Source organism: Musca autumnalis, unplaced genomic scaffold (assembly GCF_047663935.1).
Source record: "Musca autumnalis isolate F117 unplaced genomic scaffold, ASM4766393v1 scaffold_3, whole genome shotgun sequence".
Taxonomy (NCBI): domain Eukaryota; kingdom Metazoa; phylum Arthropoda; class Insecta; order Diptera; family Muscidae; genus Musca; species Musca autumnalis.
In genome coordinates this window covers 125,669,410-125,675,905 of record NW_027411866.1, presented here as the reverse complement: position 1 = coordinate 125,675,905, position 6,496 = coordinate 125,669,410, and positions in this window count along the sequence as shown.

The following is a 6,496-nucleotide window of genomic DNA, read 5'->3' as shown; positions in this document are numbered from 1 at the left end:
AGTGGACCTTTACCGACAAATTTCATATGGATCGTTTAATACCCCAAATGAACACCAAATATCAAATTTCAGCCATTTCGGTGGATTATTGTGCTCCCAACCCTGAATATAACGAAAATCGGGAGGTACCGTTCTATGGGGGCTATATGATGGCGTGGACCTATGCCGACAAATTTCTGGGGGAAAGTTTTATACCCCCAATGAAGACCAAGTACCAAAGTTCATTTCGGTGTAATAATCAGACTAAAACCCTCAAAATGCCGAAAATCGGGTGGTACCGTTCTATGGGGGCTGTTTCACAATCTGGACCGATATAGCCCATTTGCAATACTAAACATCCTAGTAGTAATAGAAACTTCGACACCAAATCACATAGCTCTATCTTAAAAATTTTACCCTGATCAAGAATATACATACTTTATAGGGACACCGATGAATATTTCGATCTGTTACAAACGGAACTACTAATTTAATTATACCCTCCATATTATGGTGGATGGTGTAAAAAACTCATACGTATGTATGCAACATCCAATGAACAAAGTACGTACTTCATAATTCGTTGGATTTATTGTTATTTTTGATTTCTTTGCCATATAGAAAGTTTTGAATATTGTTTCCTACACCAAAAAATACCTTTTTTTTCGTCATAAGTGTAAATAAGTTTCATACTGACAAAGACATAAGTGTATGCTTGTTTGATTACTTTACTCGTACATTGGGTTGGGGTACAGATTCAAATTCTTTAAATATATACGTATCTTAACGTATTATTTACAATCGAAATATCCAATAAAGAAGTGACGTCTACATACGATAAACCAATTCTTGCCAAAAAAAATAAAATCAGATAAGAAACAATAACATATTTTTGTCGGTTTAATCTATTGTTAAAACATTTTTTAATAAAGTACCAAAATAAATAAAAAGTATTATGATTTCCGTTGTTGTATTATTTTTGACAATAAATATTAAGAAATTTCCAGACATTCAGGGGTAAAAAAGAAAAAAGAAACACTAAATTAGAGTAATGTTGATTTTAACGGTGTGGGCCGAATTTACAACGAGGGCCCTTTTTGAAGTTTATTTTACGTTATTTTACATCCCCAGCAAAATTTGAAGGAAGATGTTCCATGCGATGACGTGATTTCATGGCATATTTTGCATTGGTTCAAACGATGTCGTGAAAGATCCGATCTTTTCATTAGCATTTGAAGCAATGCAAAGGAAGTCGTGAATTATCCGATCTTTTCATCAGCATTTGAACCCATCCCATCGATCTAATAGAGATGAATTTTGTGTTTTTTTTTATACACATTTTTCTAAATATATAAGATTAATTATTTACAATTCGGAGACTCGAAATCACAACTAACGTTGTTAAAACTCTCGTCGTAATGATAATGTCATTGCAACGGGTTGATGAAAATGACATGCCAAAGCATTGGTGGAAATGACATCCCAAAGCATTGGTCAAAATGACATGCTTAGGATCCGAAAATGAATGTCATCTTAAGATCCGAAAATGAATGTCATCTTTGGGGGGTCACGCTCATATAAAATTCATGAGTGAAAATGCTAAAAAGATGATATGCCAGAACACTTGCACCCATGATTGAATAGCATCTTTGGCATCGAACATTTTGCTGGGTCGGTTTAGAACACTATCTTGTTACAGAAAAGGTTCGAGTATAAGCGATGGCTGGTCCACTAAAAAGTCGAAGGTACAGGAAGATCAATGTTTTAATGGGATAAGCAAGTGGTTACTAGGTAAAAAACGTGACATATTAAAAATTGGGAAGTGAGAAAGAAGTCGGAAAAATCAATATTTTATTTTTTTCAAATATTTCGAAAACAAATAATTATTTAACAATGGATAATCTCTTCTCATCAACATGAAAGTACCGACTAGTTTGTGTAAACTATTATATCAATATGGCCAATCAGAAAGCAAGCATGCTTCTAAATCTGATAATGTCTGTTTTGTTGTTAAAAGAGAACAAAAACAATTTTATAACACCTCACTTGGATCATCAACACAAAAATTTAAGATTTCGGAGTAAGTAACGCTTAATTCCTCAAAATTCAAAACAAAGGCCCGTTTTAGTAATAATCCGCGTAAACTTCAAGTTAACTCCTGTTGCATTTTGCTTAATATTTTTTGGTGTGTGTGTGTGTGTGTGCAAAGACATAAATACAACAAGATAAGACATTTTATTTGCTATCATTCTTCAGTGAATGGCTTTTGAATTTAACATAATGTTATATCACGATATGGTGATATAGCATTTTTTTCTTTTATACATTTTTACGTATTTAACCGAATTTACCGATCCAGTTGACATATAATTATTCTTGAATAGATCCTTGAATTCATAAATTTCGTTTCTGATACCATTACATGAAATGTTCCTCCTTGGTTGCGATTTTGAATTAACTGCAACCTGTTAAGGGTAATGTTTATATACAAAGTTTCGTAAACATTTTTTTGTTGCATGCATTTTGTCATGTCTTAGTTGTATTTATGTCTTTGGTGTGTGTGTGTGAACAAATCTTGAACTTTTGTCCTTTGATGACAATAGACAAAACATCACAAACAGATCTACACGAAAACGTTGTGCCGCTTTTTTGCATTGCATTCCTTCAGAAAGTGCTTGTCATTTGACATACCAAAAAAAGAGATTATCCTAGCTAAAGACAGGATATTTTGTCGCTATTTCGGTTGTCGGTTTGGTGGCTATTGTTGTCTGTCTGCCTGTGGCCTCTGTCTTTAGTTTTTACGGTTTGTCTTAAGTTTTTCTGGTACTTCCTGCCGAATTAAAAGGAATAAATACAATACAATTTCTTATTCTGCTTCTTCTTCTTCTTTGTAAATATTGTTTGTCGAAAATTAATCCGGAAACAACAAAATATTATACACTACTGTTCGTTTATTTTAGCGTTCATTCGCCTTGTTTTTCTTGCCTGCTTGGCTGCCCGCACAACCGGAGACGTTTTCTTTGTCAGACAATTGCCGCCATTATCCAATGCAATGGTTATGCCGAGGCAGCAAAGGATTACCACCCAGATTGTAGATGAATGGATAGATATTTAGTTATTTGGTAGATCGAGAAACACATTCCGCACAAATCCCAAGACATTTGCCACTTTAGCCGGAATAGCAGCGAGACCTCACAAACACAATACAACAAATTCCCAAGTATTTATATTTTTTAGGTCCCATAGGAGTTTCAGAGGTTAACCCTTTCGACACTCAACAAAAATCACAACAAACTGTAACAAAACAAACGACAACAGCAATCCAGACCTGTATAATGGTCATAAAAACATTTGAAATCTTATGTTTTTTTTTTTTAATTTTTTGCAAAGAGGAAAACTACCATAAAATTGCCAAAAAAGTATGTGGCTGATAAAAAGTGGAAAGACACCCGCCTCAAACAAAACAAAATTCTTTTTTTTTTTTGGCAAGTATATGTTGCCTTTAGTTTGGTAATAAATTTTAATGTTTATTGCTTTAGCGTATGACTGAACAACAACAAGAAATTTAAAAAAAATCAGCTAATAAAGGCTACCGGCGAAGAAAAAACCTCAACTCGTTCCTACGCTCTAGAAAGTTATAGGGAATGAAGAAGTAGAAATGTTAGCCTCAGACAAAGTGAATATTTTGCCAAAAAAATCAACAATTGGGTTTTAATCCTTTGCAGGATTAACTGTTGTCAAAAAACAAAACGTTGATTTCGCTTAAACAACCAAACCTTTAGCAAGAATCTCAAGTATGAAAATATTCTTGGCAATATTTATAACAAATAAACTTGTAGATTGTATTTTTAAGGGTGAAAATATTTTCAACAAATCAACAAATTAATTGGTGTCATATTAAAGGGTAGAATATTGGCTTTATACAAAAATTTTCATTTATTGCATTCAAGGATAACAAGGACATCAAAAATGTCCTTGAACAATTAAATACTAAAAAATCCTTTGAAAACAACCTGCAATATTTTTTCAAACAAGTAAAAAAGTATTGGTCGGCTTTGTCGACTGAGATATACCCTCAGCCTGTGTGGATTGAAATATTTCCCCCTCCTAAAAAAAGTATTTAGGGGGTTTACAAAATTTTAGGCGTATAAACCGACAAAAGTATCGATAGGATTAAAGCTCAAAAATTTGCGGGGATATTGATAATAGGGGTTTTTTTATCACACAAGCCTACGGAAACCCTTCGTTAAAAATGTCCAAAGGATCCTAGAACCACATAAAAATGTTGGATTGGAGAGATAGGGCCCAAATTTGAACATAAACAAAGTTTCGACAATATTTAGAGATCCAAAGTTTGGACCAAATCTGTTGCTACGTCTATGAGAAATCGCGCGTACCATTTTAGGGAATATTTTCGAACTTTTGTGGGGGAGGACCTATAAGCACCACCTTCGAATTTCATCTAATATTCGAAGAAATATTACAATATCCAAAGTGTGGACGAACGCAGTATTCGGTTCGAGCTCTCCAGCCACTACACATGGTGCCATAGGGGGTTTTTTTACAACTTTCGGGCTGTTTCTCAATAAGTGTGGACTTGCCCCTGAAAAAACTTTTACTGCCGTAATTGAGGCAGCGAACGCAAGTTGCTTCAACAAAAATTAAAGTGATTTGAGAGCAGTTCTTAAGGTGATTTCATAAAACATTTTGTGTGGGAGGTACCCGAAGGAGTGGACAAATATAGTCCATAATCTATCCTAATCTATATCTGGTAGATATATTAGGATGTGTAAAGTATGGACCAAATTGGTCACTCCCATCAAGAGTTATGGTGGGCAAAATTTTTCCGAACATTTTTGAACTTTTCTGGGGGAGGAACCTGAAGGATTGGACAGATATGGCTTATCTTCGAACTTAAACTAAGTTTGCACAAAATACTACGAAGGCCAAAATTTGGACCGAGTCGGCAGATCCGTTCGACAGTTATCTTGCGTTCCAACCACTACACACGGTGTCATAGGGGTTTTCTCAGGAAGTATGGTCTTGCCCCTGATGAAACTTGTACCTTCGTATGAGGGGCGGTGAATACAGGTTGCTACAACAAAAATCAAAGCGATTCAAGAGCAGGTTCTAAACTGTACTTTTCCGAAGTTTTGTGTGGGAGGTACCCGAAGGAGTGGACCGATTGAGTCCATATTGGAGTCCATCTAAGTCTGAAAAAAATTTCACTCTGTGCAAAGTATGGACCAAATCGGTTTCTTCCTTCAAGAGTTATCCTGCGCACAAATTTTCCGAACATTTCCGAACTTTTGTGGGGGAGGTACCGGAAGGAGTGGACCGACATAACCCATCTTCGAACTTAAGCTATGCTTGGACAAAATATTACGAAAGCCAAATTTTTGACCGAATCCGTTGATCCGTTCGAGAGTTATCGTGCGCTCCAGACAGACAGACAGACGGACGGACATTGCTAAATCGACTCCAAATTTTCTGAAACACATTTCGTCCAATCATACTTAGGGTCTAAAACCATTATTTCAATAAGGCACATTCTGCATGAAAGTGTATATACCCTAGTTAGCATAAATGCTGAGGGTATAAAAAATGTATGTTATTATCTTTTATGTAGTGCAATACTTCCCGCAATTTCAATATCCAAATTCTTCAAAGAAAACAAAAAATGTTATTCTATATCTGTGCGACACGAACAAAATTAAAAAAAAGATCACCAACAAACCATATTCTGACACCGAAGCACGATAGAAGGCCAAAAATAAGGAGACACGTGTCCCGGCGTTTTCCCCATCACTTCCACTTTGGCGGTTATGGGCCCCAAAGGTTTGAGGCCTTGTTGTCAAAAGGGATAATTTTGCAGGATCATATCTTTTAAACCGCAATAAATGAAAATTATTATATAAAGCCAATATGCTCTTGCGATGAGTACAAGTATTTACAATATTTATTTGAAAAATGTTGTCCTTTGAAATTTGAATGTCCTTTAAAAGGTCAACAGGATGAGAAAATGAAAAATTTTAAGTGTCATTTTACTTCATTTTGCCTATAGTTTCAGACGTATATAGACCGGTTAATGTGTAATCTTGGATGTCGGACGGTGTATTAGTCCAAATAGAAAAATAACACTTTTTTATATTTTTATCAGCTATTTAATAAAAAATGAAAAAATATGCTGCACAGTTAGCTTGGATGCAATTTTCGAAATTTTACATTAAAAATCATTATTTTTAACAAAGATTGTACTCTTCGATTTTCTTAAATTTTTTTGCATTAAACTACGATTAATTACAATTTTATGTCCTACATGGTATTGAGATTCGAACAATTAGCTTTTTTTCTAAATTTTCTAAAATTTGTTGATACAATTTTTCCAACATACCAGTGTGAAACATTTGCAATTTTACTAAAAAAAAAAAAATACATTTTTAGCATTGAATTTATTTTAAACATCTTCTTTCGTATTTAAATAATCATCTTCTGAAGAAAATATCGCTTTAATATT